The following is a 25945-nucleotide window of genomic DNA, read 5'->3' on the forward strand; positions in this document are numbered from 1 at the left end:
TTTTTTGAGACGGGGTCTCGCGCTGTCGCCCAGGCTGGAGTGCAGTGGCGCGATCTCGGCTCACTGCAAGCTCCGCCTCCCGGGTTCACGCCATTCTCCTGCCTCAGCCTCCTGAGTAGCTGGGACTACAGGCGCCCACCACCGCGCCCGGCTAATTTTTTGTATTTTTAGTAGAGACGGGGTTTCACTGTGGTCTCGATCTCCTGACCTTGTGATCCGCCCGCCTCGGCCTCCCAAAGTGCTGGGATTACAGGCGTGAGCCACCGCGCCCGGCCTATCTTTCAATTGTCAGGAGCATTCCTGCTGTGTCTGGGCATAGATCTCTTCTTTGGTATTTGATTAATTTCATGCACTTGACCTAACTAAGAAGCTGGACTGTACTTCAGACATACTTCAGTTGGCAATATTAAATAAAACCCTAACCAGAGAAGCATAGGAATCATTAAAGCCAAAGTTTCTCATTAGCATTGACAGAAATTCAGATTTTTCCCAAATCGGTAACAGAACAGAAAGTACTAAATTTGTCAAAGGTACAGACCACAATGCAAAAAAATAAGGAGAGAGACCAGAGAGTGGATTCACACAGAGGGAGGCTGGGAAGGTTCACAGGATCTGAGCAGGGTCTGTGGAGAATTCCAAAGGAAAAGTTTTTGATCATATCTACTCCCTATCGCCACTTTGCAAGTTGGCATTATTGCACAGACCAGAGTACCTCTGAGTAAGGGGAATAAAAGGAATAAAGTTCATTTCGTAACTAAAGATTAGAAATAGTTTTGCAATTGTCTCCTTTCCTAAGTCACACATAAATCATTCAACTGCGAATCCAGATTGCTTTGTCAGAATTTAACTTAGTTCAAATGAACAAGCATAAACACAAATTGAGATGGAAAAAATAGTTTTCCTCTCATGAAAATCAACTTAGTCAGCTAGCCTAATTATCTGTTGCTCCCTACAGACATTAAGAATTCGATTACAGCATGGCTCTCAATCATAGTACCCATAGAAGTGGAAGCTAACAAAGCATGGTCAGGTAGACCCTATGCTCCTTGGCATCCTGCTCTTAGCTGGCAACTTGAATACATTGTCCAGCATTGTTGGTCCTTTCCTGCCCACAGGTGCAGATCTGAGAAGCCCCAGGTTCCAGACTGGCATTCTGCCCACAGCTGTGGGATATGTACCACTTTGCACTCCAAGATGAGTTTTGTGGTTGGCATTTTCCTCCCACTTTCTACAGATAAAGCATCTCTTAACTGATGAATACAAGCTGGCTTCCATTTCCTTCTCTATTACTCTTTTAAGAGATCTGGTGACAGGACTGAATTCCTGCTAATTCTCAGATGGCCTGCCTGCTCTCTGCACCATGCCAGTGGTCCCAAATGAGCTAGAAAGATAAATAGGTAGTGGTTCCTTCTTTCAAATATTCAGCATGACATGATACCACTGTGGACAGCAGAGACTCTGGCTCCCTGGTCAATGGTGGAGACGTGTTTTGGGGATTTTGGAATGCTGGTACCCTAGCCAAGGAGCACAACAATTCAGGAATGTGGTAGCTGTTTTTAGTGGCTCATGCATTTAAGCATCAGGCCTGCTTGTCTCTATAACAACTTTAAATCTGTTTTTGTTGCCTAACTCTAAAAGTTAAGGAATTCTATGCATTTCTGTATGCATCAGATTATTTTTAGTCTCTCTTCCAACCAGCAGATAAAGCATTTCTCTAAAGCAAACTGCCAGCCTCTCTCTTGTCTCATGGTTGAACTTCAGGGATTGAAGCTGTGTTCATTAATCCCCTGCCTTTTTCAACAAAGATTTATAAAACATTTTCTATGCACTAAGTGCTAAAGAATAGACTCCGAAAGCTAGAAACAGCTCCAACAAGTCACTTATTTAGAAGGGTCCAAAAAAGATGCTTGCTATTTTAAATCTCTAGAAGAAATTTTAAAGTTCCCCATTTCTGGAAAAACTGCCCTAAAAGTGAATCCCACCAAAGTCAAGAAATTCTTTCTATGGCCCAAAACCATTCTTGATCCAAGTTCTGCCTCACTGCCATGAATGAAGATGGATAATAATAACTTCAGCATAATTCAAGGGTAATTCTGTATATTCATTGTTATTGAGTTACCAATTCCTCTTCTCATCTAGCTAAAGTCGATAGCATTTTTATGTTTACTTGTGGTACTATTCTCTTATTCCTTTAATCAGATTAGCTGTTCTTATTCAATAAGTATTTACTGAGTGGTCAGGGAAAGCTCCAGAGAAGATGACTAATTGAACTGCATCCTTAAAGGAGAGGTAAGATTTGGACAGACTGAAAGGACACAAAACCGCATTCTAGGAGAGAAACTAGCATAAACAGAGGCATAGAAGTAAAACAAATCAATAAATTGAGTGAGGGTAGAGTGAGGTGCTGAATGGAAAGAAACAGACAGGTATGAGAACTCTGCAATAACCCAGTTCTTCCCTGGATGAGTGTTCACTTTCTTCCAGGAAGACAGGATGATCTACTCTGTGGAATTCTCTTGAAGGCTTTTTAGATTTGGGAGTTTCTTTTTGTCAAGGATATTTTAATTGTAAGCCATAGAAACCCCCTTAAATTAGCTAAGGAGAAAAGGAGGCTTTATTGTAATCAGGAGTATTATAGTTCACCTGAAGGCTGGAGGCAATGATCCTCACAAGAAACAGGACCAGAAGGTGGCTATTATCTCTCTCTCTCTCTCTCTCTCTCTCTCTCTCTCTGTCTCTCTCGCACACACACACACACACACACACACACACAGAGTTCTGTTTCTCCCTACACACCGGACTCATCCTTCTCTCTCAATACTCATCTGCTCCTCCAAGTACCTGTTTGCCTCCACAGCTCCTGACCATACAAGCCCCTAGTCCCAGAAGAGAGTATATGGCATCAACATAACCCAATTCCAATAATCAGGAAAGATAATCCAATTAGCCCAGCTGTGGTCAGAGCTCCACCCTGCATCCACCAACCGTGGCCCAAGCAGTATTAAATAATGCAAAAGTGACTCTGCATACCCAGTTACAAATGAGTAGGCTTATTCTCAGAGAATATGCAGTTGTGGCCACAGACACCAGAAAGAAACAATCGTGTGAACATTCCTGAAAAGTGGACAGAAGAGAATTTACATGTTTTCAATTAAATGTTTAATTTGCCTTGGTAATACAGTCTGGGTGGGCAGAATGCCGTGTGTGAGACATAGTGAAGGACCCTTCACTGAGCCAGGGATGTGAGGGACCCCACACTATGGGGAATAGTGAAGGAACTGAAGCTGCCCTTCTAGAGAAACAAAGACTTCAAGAAGATCTGCTGCTGCTGCCTCTCTTCAAATGCTTGACGGATCATCATTTTGAAGACAGAAGAGTCTCTAGGGGAAATAACCAGGTCAGGAATAGAACGGTCTGGAAATGGTGTGATGGCCTTGAGGTTAGTGAATTTTCTATCAAGGAAGGGATTTCAAAGTTGTGAAAACAATAATTTTAGTGATGTTTATAGATAATTCAAGTGTCCAATAGAGGATTAATTAAATGACTTATATTTAGCTACAGACCTATAATTAGATGGCCTTCCAATCCTCAAATTTAACAATTTTTCTAATCAGTCAAGGCCCATCTTAGAATACACAAGAAAGAATCTTTCAACAACAGGCATTCAAGAAGAGCTCTTAACATTGAGAGACAGAGAATCTGGGCAACACAGTCTAGTTCATTCTCAAACTCAGCTCCACGGAATGTTAGCACCCATGGGGTGTCTGTAGGTATTCTACAAACACAAGGCTTACTGTCAAGTAAATGCTACTTAAATAAAGTAAAACAGGCTTCTTTACTGCAGGATATTGTAGAGCCTTTAATAAGTTGATGTTTATCATGAATCTCCAATAGACGAAATACACTAAACAATGTTTCCCAAACTAATCTGACCACAATGAGGACTTAATAGCATCACCTAGCATGTTAACTTCCCCGAAACAAGAGTTTAAGAAATGCTGAGGTAGCTCTGGTGCCTGATTCTATCCCTTTTTTGTGTCACATATCGCTTTGAGAACCAGGCAAAAGGTATAATACCCTTCCACTCCCACCGATGAAAAATAAACATGCAAAAATGCACACTAAATTGTGCACATAACTTCAAGGCGGGTCACAGACTCTAGTGACTCATCCATGGATTCTCAGGTTTTCCTGAACATCAAGTAATAAATCCCTATCCATAATTTTATCTACATTCATATATCCCCAAAGGGTCATAAAATAAAGGCACAAGTCTTCTGTATTGCATTGCTTGTGCAAGTTGTACACAATTTTCTCTAGACACTCCTTAGTGCTATCCCTCAGTACATACCACCAGAAAGAGGGCAGGACTCCTACAGCCTCTGGGACACCTCCCAGTTTATCTTCTCTCAGTTGGACTCTCATGCAACTGAGTTTGGCTCTTTCCAAACCAGAAGTCCTATTTAACTTGGTGAATAAAAAGATGTTTGAAGTACGTTTCACCTTTTTATTTTTTGTTGCCCAGGCTGGAGTGCAATGGCACGATCTCAGCTCACTGCAATCTCCATTCCCCCGGGTTCAAGCGATTCTCCTGCCTCAGCTTGCCCAGTAGCTGGGATTACAGGTGTGCACCAACACCCTCAGCTAATTTTTGTATTTTTAGTAGAAGCAGGGTTTCACCACATTGGCCAGGCTGTACATTTTTAAGATAAAGTTTTTTCTAACATATAAAAAAGTCTGAAGAACTAAGGAAGTGTATTATTCTTACTCTACTATGCGGATCGTCAAGAAATGCCATTATTTATAAAAACATGACCTTAGAGGCAGAGAAGCCCCTCTTCATTTTTTTACAAAAGGGTGCTTCTTGGCCACAGTCCTGGGTATCACCAGAAAAATGAAATATCTGGGCACAGGTATAAGATGAACAAGTGAAATAGCACAGGGCAAACAGTTCAGATCAAATGAGTCGTGTAAACCAGAGAAAGTTATAAAATAGCATAGGTAAAAAGAACAAGTTTATCGTTTCAAAATTACTTCACTTAATCTTAGCCAAAAAAACCAAAAAGTGACTGTTTCAAAATTACTTCAGTCCTATAAAAAATGAAGAGTCTTAAAATGGGCATTAAAAGGGCCTAACTCCAGTGCGTGCATGTGGAAGCCAGATATATTACTTCTTGTGCATCTGTCATTCATTTTATAATTGAAGCTTATGAATATCCCAGTTGAAAAACAAACGGTTTATATCAATGGAAATGATTTAGTTTTTATTTTTATCAGAGTTAGTACATGTTAATAATTTTTTCTCAAAGTAATAGTTGTTTGCACATTACAAGCACATGTCTTGTGCTTTCCTTATAAGGATATCCAATGAAAATTTTTTTTCTCTCTTCGGCCTCCTTATAGTCAGCATATTTCCGTTTGTACAAGAAGCAAGTAGTCATTTGAAGTCTATGGAGAAATGTCTGTTTGACTAACAGATGTCTATGCTGGAGTAAGCAGGAAGTCTTACAGTTCCTTCCCAGCACAAAGGCCCACTTATGATAAAAGAAAAGACCAAACAGCTTGAGGATAAATAAGGCAGTTTCCATTCCAACAAACATCTGTTCTAAACCTGCCACGAAGGTGGAACCAAGAAAATCCCTAGTACCTCATAATCAAATGCATTTTTATTTCTTTTACCCCTTTCCTACCCTCTCAGTGACCATTCTCAACATTACTGAAAATCAGCCAAAATATTGTTTTATTTGTTCCACCACTGATACTTTAATCTGGAATGCTTAACAGCCAACCTCTAGCTATAAGGAAGCAAGTCTGCTCAGAAAGCAATGAACTCTGTGAGCTGGAGATTAATTTAACATACAGTTTAGTCATTTGCTGAGCACCACTGTATGCCATTCACTGTTCTAGGCACTCTGGATACAAAGGTGTGCATGGTGGGCATCCCTTATCAGTAAAGACAGCCAATCAATGTGTACTCAAAGAAGTGAGCAAGTTAACCTTACAAAGTGATAAAACAAAATAAGGTGATATGATAGCAAGTGACTGACAGAGGACAGAAAGGAGGTTAATTTAGAGTGGGTCACATGTGGAGGTGAATGTGTATAGGGACGAGAATGCCAAGGAGCAGTCTGCCTTCTGCAGATCTAGGACAGAGTGTTCCAGAAGGAAAAAACATCAAGTACCAAGGACCTGAGATGGAAACAAACTTGGTCTGTTCAAACAACAGAATGAACGCTCAAGTGGCTGGAGCATAGTGAATGAAGGGAAAGTGAGAGGTGATGAGTCAAGAGGAAGGCCAAATAGAAATTACAGCCCAGAAATCATAAGGGAAAAAGACAACTGTGGCCCTAAATAAAGGCAAATGATATGCCATCTCCTCAGCTAAGTGAACAAAATAATTACCCAGAAGGTGATACAAATCTCATTTTTTGTCACCTAGAAATAATGCAAATATGTGATAGTGGGATCCTAAACAAATGTTCCGGAAAGGGACTTCATAATATAGTGCAGACTAGACCTGTCCTCATCAGCAGGTACTTTCTTCCTCTCTAGGGTAAGGTTTATCCAGAAAGTGGTTTGTTCCATTCCTTTTCTCAGTTAGCAAATGCCCATTCATTCGTCACCTCCTTTGCACCCTGGAACCTGGTTGTTCCATATTACCAGAGCGATAAGAAGATGCAAGCGCTGGCCTTGAAGGATTACTCTGAAAGTTTGTCAGACCACTGGATTGTTTCCCAGTGCTCTGCAGAATGAGCACATTGTTTCTAGATACAGTTAACATGGATTATTATCAGAGAGCTGGTTCACCCTAGATGAATTAATGAATTCTGACACCGTACTTCAGATTACTGTCTTTTGCTAACCTTTTTGTAGCCTCTAAAAATATTGAAATGAGACAAAATCTGGTATCCCCTCCTCTGTATTAGGCCAGGCTCTATTCCACTGCATGTAGCAATCACCAAAGGGAAGAAAAGGTACCAGATAAGTAAAGAATGAAGAGGGAGATTTTCACCAAAGAAACTTTTACAGTTTTAGGAGAGCATATATATTTACCGATGACCTAAGTAAAAGGCAGGGAACCTGGGTGACATGGTCTAGTTCAACAGCCTAGAACTAACCAGTCTAATTCAAATACATACACACACACACACACACACACACACACACAGAGGCATAGCTCACTTTATTGCACTTTACTGTATTACACTGATATTGCATTTTTTACAAATTGAAGGTTTGTGGCAACCTTGCACTGAGCAAGTCTATCAGCACCATTTTTCCAATAGCATGTGCTCACTTCATGTCCTGTGTCACATTTCGTTAATTCTTGCAACATTTCAAACTTTTCATTGTTGTTATATCTGTTATGGTGATCTGTGATAGTGATTTTTGACGTCACTATCGTAACTGGTTTGGGGCACCATGTATCACACCCATATAAGATAGCAAACTTAATAAATGTGTGTGTGTTCCGAATGCTCCACCAACTGGCCATTCCCTCTCCTCTCTCTCCCTCTCTTCAGGCCTCCTTATTCCCTGAGACACAACAATATTAAAGTTAGGCCAATTAACATCTCCACAATGTCCTCTAAGCTTTCAAGTGAAAGGAGTAGCATGTCTCCCAGTTTCCCTCAAAAGCTAGAAATGATTAAGCTTAGTGATGAAGGCATGTTGAAAGCTGAGATATGTTGAAGCTTCTTGCACTAAACAGCCAAGTTGTGAATGCAAAGGAAAAGTTCTTGAAGGAAGTTAAAAGTGCTACTCCAGTGAATACATGAATGATTTAAAAAAAAAAGAAAAGAAAAGAAAAATGGTGTTATTGTTGATATGGAGAAATTTCAGTGCTCTGGAAAGAAGATCAAACCAGCTACAACATTCTTGTAAACCAAAGCCAAATCAGAGCAAGGTCTAACTCTTCAATTCTATGACATCTAAGTGAGGCAAGGAAGCTACAGAAGAAAAGTGAAGCTAGCACAGGTTGATTCATGCGGGTTAAAAAAAGACGCTGTCTCGATAACATGTAAGTGCAAGGTGAAGCAGCAAGGGTTGACATAGATGCTGCAGCAAGTTACCCAGAAGATCTAGCTTAGAGCATTGATGCAGGTGGCTACGCTAAACAACAGATTTTCAGTGTAGATGAAACAGCCTTTTCTTGGAAGATGTCATTTCAGACTTTTCCAGCTAGAAAAGAGTCAATGTCTACCTTCAATGGACAGGCTGATTTCTTTACTAGGGGCTAATGCAACTGGTTACTTTAAGTTGAAGCCAATGTTCAGTGACTATTGTGAAAATCCTAGGGCCCTTAAGGATTATGCTAAATTGACTCTGTGCCTGTGCTCTATAAATGGACCAACAAAGGTTGGATGATAGCACATCTGTTTACCACATGGCTTCCTGAATATTTTAAATCCGCTGTTGAGACCTAATTCTCAGGAAAGAAAAAAAAAAAGATTCCTTTCAAAATATTACTACTCATTGACAATGTACATAGCCACCCAAGAACTCTTATGGAGATGTAATAAGAGATGAATGCTGTTTCAATGCCTGAGAACACAACATCCATTCTATGGCCCATGGATCAAGAAATAATTTTGACTCAAGTCTTCCTATTTAAGAAATATATTTTGTAAGGCTATAGCAGCTATAGCTGCTACAGCTAGTGATTCCTCTGATGGATCTGGGCAAAACCAATTGAAAACTTTCTGGAAAGAATTTACCATTCCAGATACCATTAAGAACATTTATGATTCACAGAAGGAGGTCAAAATATCAACATTAACAGGAGTTTGGAAGAAGTTGATTCCAACTCTCTGGATGACTTTGAGGGCTTCAAGACTTCGGTGAAGGAAGTAACTACAGATGTGAAAATAGCAAGAGAATTAGAATTAAAGGATGTATAAACCACACCTTGCCCTAGTATAAATTTCAAAATAATCAATCACTCAAATGTAAAAATGTAGACAGCACTTTGGGAGGCCAAGGTGGGTGGATCACCTGAGGTCAGGAGTTTGAGACCAGCCTGGCCAACGTGGTGAAGCTCTGTCTTTACTAAAAATACAAAAATTAGCCAGGCATGGTGGCAGGCACCTGTAATCCCAGCTACACAGGAGGCTGAGGCAGGAGAATCGCTTGAACATGGGAGGCGGAGGTTGCAGTGAGCCTAGATTGTGCCATTGCACTTCAGCCTGGGGTACAAGAGCAAGACTTTGTCAAAAAAAAAAAAAAAAAAGTAAACAAAAGTACTAAAAAAAAGGGTGGGAGAATTACTTTATAACTTCAGATCAGAAAAAGATTTCTAACTATAATTTTTAAAATTTGAAAGCCTAAAACAATTAATTTTGATTACATTTAAAATTCTATATGGCAAAAATACCATAATTAAAGATAAAAGGCAAAGAACAAATTGGGAAAAAATGTTTTTCAACATATATAACCAAGGGCTAATTTCTCTAACACATAAAAAGTTCTTACAAATCAATAAAAAGAAAAGCAACAACTCAAAAAAAAAAAAAAAAAATTAGAAGTGAAGCCTGAAGATGGGACTCATCATGAGGTACTGCAATCTCATGATAAAACTTGAATAGATAAGGAGCTGCTTCTTATGGATGGGTAAAGAAAGTGGTTTCTTGAGATAGAATCGGCTGTTGGTGAAGATGCTGTGAACATTGCTCAAATGACAACAAAGGACTTAGAAGAGTATATAAACTTAATTGTTAGAGCAGCAGCAGTGTTTGAGAGGACTGAGTCCAATTTTGAAAGTGTTCTGGTGTGGGTAAAATGCTATCAAAACAGCATTGCATATTTTACAAAACAAATCTTTTGTGAAAGGAAGAGTCAATCAGTGCAGCAAACTTCATTGTTGTCTTATAAGAAATTGCCACAGCTACCCCAGCCTTCAGTAACCACTACCCCAAACAGTCAGCAGCCAATAATATTGAGGCAAGACCCTCCATCAGCAAAAAAGATATGACTCACTAAAGGCTGAGATGACTGTTAGCATTTTTTAGCAATAAAATAGTTTTAAATTAAGGTATGCATATTTTTTGTCATAATGCTCTTACATTCTTAATAGACTACAGTATAGTGTAAACATAACTTTTCTATGCACTGGGAAACCAAAAATTTCACATGACTCACTTTACTGCAATATTTACTTTATTGTTGTGGTCTGGAGCTGAACCCACAATATCTCCAAGGCATGTCTGTATAGGATTTATATAAATATATGTAGATTTTATAAATATGTATGATATATATAATCATATATACATACAAAATAAAATGAAAGTTGTGCAATGAGAGGGCCTTAAAAATGTTTTTTTCCAAAGTCAGTATATATAAATCCAGCTTTCCTTATCCAACTAGTGAGGTGATGATTTTCTCCACTTCCTATTATATTACATATCTATATCACACTCATTTCCATTCTTTTTTTTTTTTTTTTTTTTGAGACGGAGTTTCGCTCTTGTTGCCCAGGCTGGTGTGCAATGGCACAATTTCGGTTCACCGCAACCTCTGCCTCCCAGGTTCAAGTGATTCTCCTACCTCAGCCTCCCACTCATTTCCATTCTTAAAAACAGTATCATGTTCTCTTCAACTTGTATGCTGCTGTTTCTGTTCTGCTGTTCTCATCTGTGTTATTCATTTTAGCTAAATAGCATTTGGAGAGCAGTAAAGCATACTTGTTTAACACAAACATGCTGGTGATGTCTTCAGATATTAGGTTAATTACTTTCATACTGGTGACCCTTTTGTACTATTAAGTAGTCCAAAATATTATTCTGACTTTGGTTTATTCGAGATAAAGAAACCAAGTAGGTACCTTTCAGACAGAGTTTAATGCTTATATATCACCTTAGTCATTTACTCTTTTCTCATCCATTAAATATTACTTTTTTTTTGTTTTAGAGACAGGGTTTCGGCTCTGTTGCCTGGCTGGAGTGCAGCTCACTGCAGCCTCGAACTGCTAAGCTCAAGAGATTCTCCTGCCTTAGCCTCCTGAGGAGTTGGGACTATAGGCATATGTTACCACACCCAGCTAATTATTTTCTTTTTGTAGAGACAGGGTCTTGTTGTGTTACCCAGGCTGGCCTCAAACTCCTGGGCTCAAGTGATCCTCTTACCTCAGTCTCCCAAAACGCTGGGTGTGAGATACCATTCCCAGCCTCATTAAATACTACTTTGGAATGGAATAATTAAAGCCCAGAAAATAAATTTCCCTTAGATTGGCTATTAGTAGACACAAACTCTAAGTTTTATGGTCTTCCAATTCATTCTTTGCCATTAGACTTGCTTCTTTCCCCAAAAAGGGGGCAATAAAATAGTAGGCACTGACCCAACTCCTATGATTTCACATTGTCATATTTATATGATAAATATATGTGTGTGTGTATGTGTGTGTACTTCTGTGTTTACGTACACACACATATATGCACACTGTTACCCATTTCCCTTATATATAAGGAAACTCAAAAGATGTCCAGGGCAGCACATACAATTTTTACAAAATAAATACAAAATTAAGCATGTAAACATACTTGAATATACTAAAACACATAAGCAACCATTGCTTTACATTTTCTATTAATTACCAAGACTCTATTTTAAAAACCAGTATCTTTAAAGATATTTCTGATAATGTGACTGATACATCAATTGGGTAAAGGAGAAGTGTTTGATGAGTTAAGGATGACAATTAATGCTACCTGGATACTAGCTACTAGAAAGATTAAACCACTAGCTGACAGTCTTCAAAAGACTTCCACTTTTGACTGACCAACTCCCTAGATACTAGCTCTAGAATAACTAACTTGCTATTGAAGGCCTCTAATGAGCAACTGGTAATGTTTCCTGAGATAATTACATTCACAGCTAATTAGCCCTTCATTATCTTTTAAACAAATGAATCTCTTAGTTACCAGATTTCCTTGCAAAATTACTTTTTAATGCCCTAAAACAAAGTTCTGTTAATACTTTTAATAAACTGTGTATCAAAAATCATTCTACAAAATGTAGCCTCTTTAGACTTCTGCTCTGAATAAAAAATATACAAGTAATAATAATTCAATATGAATCAAGAAAAGCCAAAAACAAAAAAACCCTCTGACCATGACCAGAACTACCAAGGAGCAATATATACAGAACACATTGCCTATGTACATTAATGTTTCAGCTTCAGCTGATCCACATCTGTAAATCTAGACAGCTAGTTACCATGTGTCTTCCCAACTGAAAAAGGCAAAAGACAACTGGCTGCCACATGCTTTTTACAAATTAATTGTAAACAGGTTACTCAGTATAGGCCACATATATAGGATTTACACATGAGTGCCCCAGGAATAAATTTGGCTCAAAGTCTCCTTCAGCTAAAAAGCTTCAGGCATCACAATATTCCCATATGTCTACTGTATAACAAAATGTATAACAATTTTTACCCTGAAGGTTGTTTTGTACTAAGAATGAGATTGGGCAGTGGGTAACTCAGGCAACCATCCAAAGGAGTTCTTGTGGCTTATCCATGTGTATGTACATTCAAAGATGTGTACCACATTCTTTGGAAACCATAAATAATGTACTAAAAAGTTCTAGAAGTACATTGTATCACTCTCCATGCCACAGTATACACACATACAAACACACACACACACACATACACAGCCATAAAGGTCAAGAAATGCTCAAGGTTGGAACGTTTGTTACAAACAACAGTGATGATTATCTTTATAAAGAAGAATTCTCTTACCTCCACAATGTCTGGGGCTTACTGAGATGGAGAGGAAAGGTACCTGATGCTTTGGGGAGAGAGCTCTGAGTGAGGAGCCAGAATAAGAAAGAGAAGGTAGAAAGAGGCTGCTTTCATCCTGTTCTGTCTTCAGCATCAGAGGGGGATGGTAAAGAGAATTCTTGAGGTTTCTATCCTGTCTATCTTAGCTCAATAGAGTATGAAAACTAGGAAGGATTTATGCAAAAGCTTCAATTACGAATAAATAGCACCCATCTGCTTGGAGTGGCTTGTGTCTTACCTTCCCAAGAACTTCAAATGGAGCAACAGTTAGGAATTGAGAAGGATCTGGGGACACAGCTAACAGTGTTGCAATTCATGCATGCATCCATTCACCCAATGTTAACTCAAGTCCTACTAGATGTAGGGTCTTGTATTAAGAAGAGAGAAAGATGGTTTGGATGAGAATTTTGCCAACATGTACAGAAGTAAAGATGAATAATTACTAATACAAAATAATAATGATAAATGCCCAAAAGGTACAAATAAAATACAGTAAGAGTTAAGTAGGGATGGCTTCCAGCTCAGGAATAGGAAAGGAGTTAATAGCTTTTCCCAACCCTCTATAATCGAATTCCCCATTGAGACTACATCTTTTCAAAATGCCCTCATTGTTCCTCCTTACCCTTATTTCAAGTATATAAGTGTTGGAGGAGGGTGTTTATATAGTATGTTTTATTTGATCTCATCCCCTAGGGACACCCTACCTTTTACTTAAAATCAGCTGTCTCTACCTCCTTCCAGCCAGACTGTTCTGTCTTCCAGCGACCTATGCTCATTTTGAACTATGATTTTGCCCTCCGGAGTAAACTTCAGAGTTCTATTTCTCATTCATCAGCTCTTTTGCACCACACTGCCTGACTCATGTTACAGGATTTGTAGAAATTCCTCTCTTACTAGTACTCACACAGGGCAATCCACATGTGATAAGCACCAGTGTCTTCACAAATAGGTAAACCTGTCTGGTCATTTGAGCTTCACTGAGCAGCAAATAAAACCAGCTTTTCATTCATCTACCAGGCACTGGTTGATTAGTATCCAGTGTTTACGATTGTGGGTGACAATGTTTTACTGTTGCCATTTATTTTATCCTTTTTATGTTATTATGAGAGAGGAGAAAGAAAGAGATGTGAGAAAGAGTAAATCACAAGCTGGGTGTGAGAAAATGTTTGTGGAATAAATGAATTTTTCCATCTGTGCTTTAAAATATTTGTTGTTTTACTCACATGGAAGGAAATATTTCGTATCCAGCATTACCAGTCTGGAAACTTGCCCTAAGTCTCTATATGGTAGGGAGAAGAAGGAAGATAAAAACTGAAATAAGATGGTTCAAAATAATAATTAACATACCCTATGGGTAGATCTAGCCTTTACATGGCTCAAAGATGATAAGGAGGATATTGTCTGGGAAGCAGAATGCAGCAGACAACAAAGCTCTCAGACAATAAGAAATACAATAAACCACTACCCACTTCCATATGCTTTACGTTTTGGGACAATACAGAATCTTTACCCTGAAGATACCAGAAGGTAGTATGGCAGATTGAGATTTGGTGCCTCTATTGACCACAGTTTCTAAAATTCAAGCCCCAGTGTTATCTCTTCTCACACTACTTCTAGGCTTGGCTATGTGATGAGTTTTGTCCTCACAGAATGCACTTTTTTTTTTTTTTTGAGATGGAGTCTAGCTCTGTCACCCAGGCTGGCGTGCAGTGGCATGATCTCAGCTCACTGCAACCTCCATTTCCCAGGTTCAAGCGATTCTCCTGCCTCAGCCTCCCAAGTAGCTGGGATTACAGGTGCCCACCACCATGCCCAGCTAATCTTTTGGTATTTTTAGTAGAGACGGGGTTTCACTGTGTTGGCCAGGCTGGTTTCGAACTCCTGACCTCATGATCCACCTGTCTTGGCCTCCCAAAGTGCTGGGATTACAAGTGGGAGCCATGTGCCCGGCCAGAATGCACCTTTTTATCCCCTAGCCACCATGCTGTAAGTAAACCCATGCAGCCATATGGAAAGACCCATGTGGAGGAGACTTGAAACCCTGGCTTACAGCCCCAGTTGAGGACCCAGTCAGAGGCCAGTATATAAACTGCCAGAGATGGAACTGAGGCCATTTTGAACCTTCCAGCTGTGCCCAGTGTCCCTGCTGACACCTTGAGAAACAGAACTGCTGGACAATAGATCCATGAGAGTATAAATCACTACTGGTTTAAGCCACTAAATATTATAGTAGTTTGTCATGCAGCAATAGATAACCAAAATATGTAGAGAGTGAAAGCAAGAATCTACATCTTATTAAATGAGCTCAAAACCAGCCTTGGTACAGTTTTGACTCTCTTGAGTCCCCCAAGTCCTGAGGTCTTCGTCCAGTGGTTTTCAACCTGGCTGTCTGCCAGAACCACCTTCAGAGCTTTTTCAAAGTACATGTAACTAGGCCCACCTCAGAAATTCTGATTCCAAAATATCCAGTAGAGCCTGTCAACTTCTTTGTAAAACATTCCACTGGTGTGTACCTAATGTCAGAACTGCCAGAAGAGTCTGTACTGACATGACCAGATGTTTTAAAGTGGACAGTATCACATATGACCTCACATCCACCCTCAACACAGAGAATGGTATCTTAACAACAATCTGTTGTAACCCATTTCTTTTATGGAGCAATACTGTCCTTAGAGACTCTACAAGAAAAATAAAATAGTGTTGTGTTGGAATATGTTTTCCAAACCTTTGCTGGAAAAAACAGTCATCTCTATATACTTTAATCACTAAAATGTTCTCAAGGTCAAACTGAGCACATAAACCTCAAATAAGGAGTTGATGGGAGGGGTTACCTAACAGGAGCAGAGGAGAAAGGAAGCAGGACAGCATGAGAGTGTTGCTGCAACAATCGCTCCTTCTGTCCACCCTGACTTTGTTATGGTCAGAGGAAAGGGAGAGGTTGTGCAATTGTGTACCTAATGCTGGGTGGGAGTGAGGTGGGTCGGAGGAAGCGGGAGGTCAGGGTGGCCCATTTTCCTCATCTGCTCCGCATAAGCATGTGAGGAAATAATAATGTCTTTTAATAATATCAATGAAAGACAAACATCAGAGGAAGAGGCATTGAGGTTATGAGGTCCAGTCGGTCTCTCGAACAAGGAGATTCTCCCTTCACTGCCAATCTTCAGAACGTGTACATGTGTTTATGAAGAGGAGAGAAGCGTTGGGGATTTTTTATGTGTCGTGGCAGCAGTAGCATGAGCAAGAAATCACCAAGGGAAAGACAAAATTCAGGGGTGAGGGCCTCCTCCCAATGTGAAGATCTTCCTCCAGTGATAATTTTAGGCAATCTGGATTTGGCTTTATTAAGGGAGATAAAGGATTTCCCTAAAAAGTAAAATGGATTAATATGTCTGAGAACATGGGTAAGAGTAAAAGGATGCTTCATGTCTCCTCCCTGCTTGGACATGTGTTAATTCAAGGCTGTCTTTGTTGCAAGTGAATGAAAACTACTCAAACTGCCTTCAGCATAAATCAGAAGCTGATTGGCTCATTTTTTGAAAAAAATCTAAGGGTATTGTGAACTCTGACATGGCTGGATCCAGGTGCTCAATTTTTCATGAAGTTGCTTCTCTGTGTCTTGATCAGCTTTCCTCTTTGCAGACTCCATTCTCAGGAAGGCTCCCCAACTCCACCACCAGGCCAGTGGGGCTGGGGTGTGACAAGATGGAAGCGAGAAGCTCCAGGTCATTTTTTATCCTCACAACAACCTCCACAGAAAGATTTCTCTTTTTCTAATGATCTCTAAGAACTGTCTTCTCCACTCTGACTGGGTCACATGTCCATCCCTGTGCCAACCACTATGCAGGAGAATGTAATTTCCTGGGTGGCCAGCCCTGCAGCATGAAGAGGAGTTAGCTCCACCCAACCTATGTGTCTGACAGTAGAGGAGGGGCAGTTTCCCATGAAAACTCAAGGATTTGTTTTGTTTTACCAGAAACAGGGTGAATAGATGCTATTCACAGGTAAATGTCCTCTCTGGCTTAAAGCAGAGAACTGGGCCTCTGGAAGAACAACTTACACACTTTTGAAGAGGGAGTTCTGTGTTTTGAAGTAGTGACTGTGCAGGCCCTGTATGCTTGATGGCACCCACAGATGCCTGCCCTGTACCCTCCATGGTAAACAGTTCTTGATCCTTCTCCAGCGTCCAGCAGTCACCCTGAAACTGGCTGGAGTCATGGATGCTCAACCTCATCCTCAAAGACCTAGAATAGAGCAGCTCAATTGCCACTTATTTATTCTGATGAAGTCAGTCTGTCAAAACTCGAGGATTTTTGGTATCAACTCATCCAGTGGCTTGTTGCTTTGTGCCTGGAAAGTTCAACAACTGTTAAATCTTTCAGCCTTCACTCAAGTAAAAAAGAAAAAAAGTCCAAGATTCTTCAAAAAGACATTCTACTGAAATGAAAAACATTTCAAATATACTGTCATCACTCTTACAAGTCTTCTCACCTGAGCCAAGTAACAATGTGTGCCAGATGAATAAAAAAGAAGAATGCCAACTTTATAGATTTTACCACCTCATACTTTTTCAGGTCTGTGAAAAATGTTTAACGGGTGAGTAATTTTTTTATAATTCTCTACAAATCTGGTCCACATCAAAGATTGTTTTGGGGAGGGTGTTTCCAAGAGACAGAACAGAATACTTAAGCTAGGATAGTTTGATATTCACCATTCCTGGTATATTAAAGTATTTGGTAATGTAGGGAATAAAAGTCTCCAGATCCCCAGCTTGGTGGTCAACGTATTTTATAATCAAGCCAGAATCTTGTTAGTTTCTCATAGTGTCTTAACATATGTAGTTGGAGGAGTAAAAAGCTATCTCTTCTTCATTCTTCTTTTTCTATTCTTAGCCTCCATCTTGACCCAACTCCATCCTCAATTTGAACCTAACCAAGTAAATACTACATGGTATTATCATTTGTGAGCCTTGCCGCAAATGCATAAGCATAAAAGAATGTGTGATTGGGGCACAATAAAAAGAAGGCACCACGAGAAACATACACCCTGTCTACCTTATTGACAATCCTCTGGCCTCCATACTGAATGGCACTAATAACATGGACAAGCACAGAGAGAAAAAAGAGTGAAGGAAGACTCACCCTTTCACTTTCACTCTCAGAAAGGCTTAGTGGTGTATCCTCTTTGGTACAAAGAAAAGGAATAACCTCATTCCAATTTTTGGTATTGGTGAGACAACCTAAAAATCCCTTGGTATAGCAGTTTTTAAATTGTGTTTCATGGATCCCCAAGATCCCACGTGAAGAAGAAATTATTTGAATGTCTGTATGTTAAATTTGTGCCTGCCCTATCATTTCATGCCTCCCCTTTCCTCTCTCTCCAGCCAACACTCCACCAGTTAGCACTTAGATCCAAGCCACAGAAGACAATGCAAAGTTTCTATAGTCTTGGAAAGTCTGCTGAACTGTGAGCTAGACCACAGAAAGTCATGGCCACATGAATCTAGTTTTTATACCCTCACTTTGATCCTCATTGCCAGTCTGGCTCTTTGTTTAGGTGACCTTTGGCCTCTGGAGTCAATGTTTGTCTTCTAAATGGTATTTCAACACTAACATCTGGTGATGTCCCCCAGCCTGACATTTGTGAAGCAGATGCTTCCAGTGGCCTGGAGTGTGCCTTCTGGGTCAATGTTTTCAAAAATGCCCTCTGGCATTGATCTCTGTGGTACCTCTCCCCAGGTAAGAAAAGAAATGCCACTAGGAAATGGCTGAGAAAGAACACTTCAGACCATCTGGAGGTAATCTTGGAATATAAAAACCCAGAAGTTCTTGTATAAAGAAATACCTAGAGGAAGGCAGTAGGGAAAAAAAATCAAGTCTGTGGTATTTTTTTAAGTTGTGCTTTAAATAGTCCAGCAGTTCAAACCTGACAAATCTATGCTTCATTTTAATGAATGTCTTTCTGTTCAGGGTCATCTCTGCTGAAATGTTGAAGTAACAAAGAATAGAATGTTGCTGAGAATAGCAAGCCCTCTCTCCCTACTTTGTCCCACTCTCCCTCCATGCACACACATGGGCCCACACTTCACAGTACTTAGTAAGAGGCTCCTCTCAATGTGGGCCTAGATAAAACCTGAAGGAACTAGAGCAAAAATTCCACCAGCCTACATTTGGACAACGATGTCTTTTCAAATTAAGGACTTTTCCTATGTGTCCTGTTAAGCTTTCAAAAGTAGGAAGCTGGTCAATGAGAATTACTTATTTCAATTCGATGAAGACTTCTCATCTCCACCACTGTGTCTCAAGATCTACTCTTACTTATCACCAGAACCACCAATAGAGAAGGTCAGAATCTCCTCAATCTAGTCAGGAGTTCAGTATAGGCAATGTACTCATGAAACTACTTCGTAATATTCACCACACTGCTGTATGGTTTTTCTTTCTAAAGAGCTTAGAATCCATCATTCTCTCATTCCAACAACCTCTCATGTTCATAAAAATCCTGTTATCCAAGTGGTCAACAAGGGCAGGGCAGGGTAGAGGGGTGAGCACTACACAAACCAAGTTGAAGGGGTATGGTAGGCAGAATCATAAGATGACCCCCAAAGGCTCACACACTTGTATAACCACCTCCCTTGAGTGCATGCAGAACTTGTGACTTGCTTCTAACCAATGGAATGTGGCAAAAGTGATGAGATACCACTCCCATGATTATTACACCATGTTATATGGCAAAGGTGAAGGGATTTTTGCAAATGTAGTTAAGCTTCCAAATCAGGTGATTTTCAGTTAATAAAAGATTATCTAGGATAGACCTGGCCAATCAGGTGGAGCCCTTTAAAAGATGGTCTAGAGGATGGAAACAGTGGCTTATGCCTGTAATCCCACCACTTTGGGAGGCAGAGGCAGGAGGATCACTTGACCCAGGAGTTCAGGACCAGCCTGGACAAAACAGGGAGACCTTGTCTCTAGAAAAAAAGTGTTTAAAAATTAGCCAAGCATGGTGGCATGTGCCTGTAGTCCCAGCTACTTGGGAGGCTAAGGTGGGAGGATCACTTGAGCCCGGGAGGTGGAGGTTGCAGTGAGCTGAGATCGCACCATTGAACTCCAGCCTGGGTGACAGAGCAAGACCCTGTTTGTATATATGTATGTATGAATGAATAAACAAATAAAGTGAAAGAAATAAGGTCTAGCCCAAGCAAGAAAGACTCTCTTTCTGGGTTGAAAAAGTAAACTCTCATGTAGTGAGAGGATTCATGAGAAGTCCATGTGGCAAGGATGTGAGGATGGCCTCTAGTTTCTGAGAATGGTCCCTGGCCAACAGCTAGCAAGAAAACAAGGACTTCAACTATACAGCTGTGAGGAAACAAATAGAGCAAACAAACTGAATGAGCTTGAAAGCACTTTATTCCCAAATCATGTCTCCAGATAAGAACACAGCCTGGCTGACATCTTGATTTCAGCCTTGTGAGACCCTGAGCAGAAAACCCAGTTAAATCATGCCTAGACTTCTGATCTGCAGGAACTATGGGATAATAAGCTGGCTCTATTTGAAACTGCTAAAGTTTGTGGTAATTTGTTACGCAGCAATAGATTAGTACAAGGGGGTTGACTGGGAAGCAACTCAAATATATAATATCCCATAAGTCAGTCCACTAACCACTGTGTACTTTGTGGAGCTTGGATACAGTTCTTTATCGAGAATGAGCAGTCCCATGGGACAGAAGAGACTGTGACTCTGCTTCAAAATAGAGATGAATGGATGGATAAATAGCTACATAGAGATACACACATACATATAACAAGGACTTACTGTGTACCAGGATCTCTACTGAGTGTGTTAAACATTTTATCTTGTTTAAGTGAGGGCTTAGAGTTAAAATGGTGTAGGTACTTTTAATGCCAGGAATTTACTGAAACTAATAGACTCAAAGGAAATAAAAACTAACAAAGCAAAGAAAAGGACTCATGCATGAATCCACCCCTCGCAAAATCACAGGTTAAGATGTATCTCCCAGTCTCTATAGCCCTTCAAGAAGGATATGAATGTTACAAAAAGCAAAGAGAACAAGCTAGATGGCATAATCAATCTGTTCAGAAGAGTTTGATGACAGTTTTAAATTAAGAGTTTGCCAAATTACACTGTAAATAAAACTAACAGTTTTCCTGGTGACTGACCTTGAGTGGACAGTGGGCAGGTCTATATTTATACATAGAGGTATGAAATGCATTTAATGGGATGTCTTAAAACTGTTAGTCACAACCTACTAGTAGGTCATGAATCCACAATCAGAAAAATGTGAAATCTACTATTGACATGGAACCCATTGCTGTGTGAGTTGTGAATGCCAGTATTTTAAAGGAAACAGTTACTGTTTTAAGAATGTAACTTACCTGCCTGGCGCAGTGGCTTACACCTGTAATCCCAGCACTTTGAGGCTGAGGCAGGCAGACCATAAGGTCAGGAGTTCGAGACCAGCCTGGCCAACATGGTGAAACCCCGTCTCTACTAAAAATACAAAAATTAGCTGGGCATGGTGTCAGGTGCCTGTAATCCCAGCTACTTGGGAGGCTGAGACAGGAGAATCACTTGAACCCGGAAGTCGGAAGTTGCAGTAAGCCAAGATCACACCACTGCACTCCAGCCTGGGCGAAAGTGCGAAATTCCATCTCAAAAAAAAGAAAAAAAGAATGCAACTTACTCTCAATGAACCAGATGCAATGTAGTCATTAGGATAATGTTAACTGCTAAACAGCTAACCCCTAAATCTCAGTGGCTAATTCAATAGAAGGTTATTACTTATTCATATAAGATCTAATTGGCAGGGCATGAGGGTTATACAATCCTTCAGAGACCCAGATGGACAAGGCTTTATCGTCTTTTACCTATGACTTCTGAGGCTGCTCTGAACATCAACATCCAGGCTATACATGGGATATTTCGGGTAAGGACCACAGCAAGATCCCAGAAGTAGTGTATCTTCCACCCTCATTCCATTGGCCAAAATTTAGGCAAATAGATCTTTCTATCTTCAAAAAATGTCTAAAGTCTAGAATAAGTACTCAAACCCATTCCGCTCCCATTGTCTGATCTCCTGCAAATGCTCCCCTTTGGAGGAACCCAAGCACAAGCCACAGGCCAAGATGACCCATTGATTTAGTATAATAAAAGTCAGCTTCCTGTGACACAGGCCAAGGTAGAGAATGGCAGCAAGCGAATTTAGAGGGACCACTGGAAGATATCCAGCACAACGAGATATTACATGGAGCCAATGGACTAGCACAAATTAATCCTATGAGTGAAAACACCTAATTCCCATAAAAGGTTTTCAATAAGTTAATGACTGAAAATGATGCTTCAAGACAAAGTAGGTCTTTATTGGGGGTTGCCTTTGATCTGGGATTTAGAGCGTGGAAAGAACAATAGATTGGAAGTCAGAAGAAATGGATTCTGGTCCTGACTCCAGTTCATACTAGCTCCAAGACCTTAGACAAGTCATTCAACTTGAGTGAGCCATGGTTCTACACTGGTAAAACTTTATAATATTCATCCATTTCCCTGCCTTAATCATAAATTTGATGTGAGAAGATCCAATGAGAGCATATACTTGAAAGCACTTAGTAAATTAGAAATGTGGGTCACAAATAACACTACTGTGTTTGTGTTGTTGTTGTTTTTACTCAAATTATGGTATAGGTTTGTGAGAAACAAGTAATCCTAATTAAACTGCCACTCTCTCAGCAACTTTTGTACCAGATATAAGCCAGAAAAAATCAAATTGCAGTATAAAATTCATCTCTCCCATGAACCTTCCGAAGGGTTTCCTGCTGATACTTGGGTATGATGCAAGGAACATTTTCTTTTGATCTGAATTGTCATTACAGCCTATGTATGTATCCCCTCAAACTAACTAAACCTACAATTTAAACAAAGCTGCCCACAGCAGGGTCAGATACCTTCCCATTGGCTCTACTAGGAGATTTCAGGATTGGGAAATGAAACCCCAAAACCCACTCCCGCCCTTCCTAGTCTACAGAAAAAGACTTGAAATGAGAGAGGAGGAGAGAGAATGAAGTTTGTGGGAAGAGAGTGTTCATGGTGAGGTGGCTCCCTCTTCTCCCTTAAGGTTGCCATCCCAGAGGGAACTAAGGGTGTTTCTAGGAGTCAGTGTAACATTGTGGTTGCCTACAGAAAGGAATTCTGTTCCTTGGTTGGATATCTGCTTCACCTGCAGATTTGCTGATATGTGTCATGCCTGACTGGGGTGGGAGTGGGTGCAGAATGTGAAAGGAGGACTAGAGAGAAAAGGCAGAGCAGAGAGAAGGGAAAGCAGAAGAGCAGCCTCCATTACTGCCATTTAGTAGTTGATCTATTTGTCTAATGCATCTTGACCATCTCCAAGGCAGGGAAAATGGCTCACTAAGCCACTGAAATTTCAATTTCATTCAAACAAATGCAAGCAAGTTTTACATCTCCAAAAAGTAACTGAAGGAAAAGAGTTGAGAGTGTGTTAGCTGATGGAAGCCTCACCATCTGAGTTCATGTTCTATTTTATTTTAGTCTTCAGGGTTCCTGTATCCCTACGTAATAGTCACTATTGGCTTTAAGTAAAAGTGACCTTCTTAAAGCAAAACTTAAGACACCTCAATGGAGTATTATTTTGTAATAAGAGGACAAAATTATGATGTGGTCATGAAAGCCCAGACAGCTTCCTCAGTTATGACTGCCTCTTTTCAGTAATATCTGAAATATTAAACCATAAACTTAGACATGTAAACTTTTCTCAATTTCTAATTTTGGGATACAATTTTTATACATTTGCTGAGGTAAAGTTGGATTGTGTCTAAAAATAAATCTTTTATGATAAAAGATTCTAGCTTAATCAAAACTACTGGAATTAACAAGAGAAATTTATAAAGTGACTGGATATAAGGTAAATATGTAAAATCAGCGTTCTTATTTATAACTAGCAATAAACTCCTGCAAAAGGATATGGAGAAAATATTCCATTCACAATCATGACCAAATTTTAAATTACTTAGGAATAAGTTATAAAGAATGCCTCAGAGTCAATGTGAATAAAGTTATCAAGGGTCACTGAAGGACATAAATAAGGATCCGTACAATTGGAAAGACAAATGTTGTTTTTCGGTACAAAAACATCAAAAAAGCAACTCCTCCCCAAATTTGTATACAATTTAATTCTAATTAAATTTGTAACAGGCTTTTTTTAGTTGGATAAAATTAGCTTTAAGAATAAACATAAGGAGATCAATTTCTGGCATGATATCACACAAAGCAACACAGACCTGCATCCCAGCAAAACTGGTGAAAACTAATCTTTTAAAAAGTTAAAGTCTCTGGAAATGGCCCTAAGAGCATATGGCAAATGAAGACACATCTACTTAAAAAAAAAAAAAAATCAACTAAAATTTGTTAAGAACTAAGAGAGTCTATAGTATTTGAAGCAAGACTGCTCCTTCCCACTTCCTTACAACCTTAGAAAACAGAAACTCCACTCCAGACTGACACAACCAAGAGCAGAGGGCTCCCTCTCCCCTGAGATCCCAGTCAGAGGGCTATCTTCACAGGATGTACAGAGCATCAGCATTTTTCAGCCTGTACCCAGTTGTCCAATGCCGAGGCTAAGTTCTGGAAGAGAAGAATGTGACCAAAAGGAGGGAGTTCTATTCTGCTCAGCCCCCACTGATGAGATGAATTGTATGGTATATGAACTGTATCTCAGTGAAGCTGTTCTTTTAAAAAAGAATAAGTGGCAGAATACATGCCCAAGAATAGCCAAGAAAACTGTGGAAAAAAACAATGACTGACTCCCCAGATATCAGAACATAATATAAGGCCACTACTTCAAACCAACATGGTATGAGTATAGGAGTAGGCAAATAGATCTGAATTGAGATAAAGGAATAAATCCCTATTCATATGATGATTTAATACATGACAATGGCATTTCAGTTTAGTGGGCATGGATAAATTATTTTTCCAATAGTGCTAGTGCAACTGCCTTGATATATGGAAGGCAAAAAATACACCAGACTTACATATTACTTCATATACAAAAACAAATTCCAAATATAGAAAAAGACATAAGTGGGAAAAAACTAAAATTTGCCAGAATATCCAGGAGACTCCACATACAGTCTAGGGTTAGGGAAGCTTTACCAACACTGGAAACCCTGATATGTTAAAAAACAAACAACAACCAAAAAAAAAAAACTGTATTCTGCACAGCAAAAGATAGTATAGACTGAGAATAGACAAGAATCACAGAAAAGCAAATCTAAATGGCCAATACATGTAATAAGAAAAGTCTTGGAAACTGGAAAAAATGGTAGACAGGAGGCAGGACTAACTTGTAGCTCCCACTTGGATGAACAGAACAGCATGTGGAGATTCACATCGTGAACTTTTGCTCAAAGAACTACCACAGGAACATAACATGAAAGCTAAAAGAATTCACAGACCCTTTGAAAGAAGCAGCTTTCTGCTACAAACTCTGAGAAAGCCAAAAAACTGTAAGTGCCCAAAGTGTAAGAGGGGGAAAGTCCGCCTCCAAACACACATTCCCATTGGAGAACCTGAAAATCCAGATCACGGGAAAAAAATTTAACCTTACCTAGAGCTGAAACAAATTTAGAGAGCTGAGCAAAATATAAAAAGTATAAGAAGCAGCAGGAAGAGCCCTGCAGGCAGGGCTTCCTTCCCAGTCTCCAGGGAAGCCATTTCTGACTTTTTCTGACAGAGGTCCTTTGGGAGGGCTGCCAGTGGAATTGCAAAAAGACCACAAGGAGAAGAAAACTTCCAGCTGAACCCTATAATAATTTTGACCAAGTATGAATTTTCCTGGGCAGAATCCAGGATGGGGGTTAGGGGTGAATGGCAAGTCCAGATACTACCATGGCAGACAGGGAGGGGCAGGGCCTGAAATCTCTGCTTGCTTTTTCAGCAGGGAGGCTTGTGTCCTGGGGCAAGATTTCAGCTCTGCTCACTGGCTGCCTAGATATGAACTCAGTGCTATTGATGGGGCATGGTGGGAGTAAGAATGGCCTTGCTGGCTGTATGGGAGCCGGGTGAGGCCTGTCACTGCTGGCTTTTCCCCACTTTCCTGGAAACCTGTATAATGCAACAGAGGCAGCCATAATC

This window comes from Theropithecus gelada, chromosome 7b, assembly GCF_003255815.1.
Source record: "Theropithecus gelada isolate Dixy chromosome 7b, Tgel_1.0, whole genome shotgun sequence".
Taxonomy (NCBI): domain Eukaryota; kingdom Metazoa; phylum Chordata; class Mammalia; order Primates; family Cercopithecidae; genus Theropithecus; species Theropithecus gelada.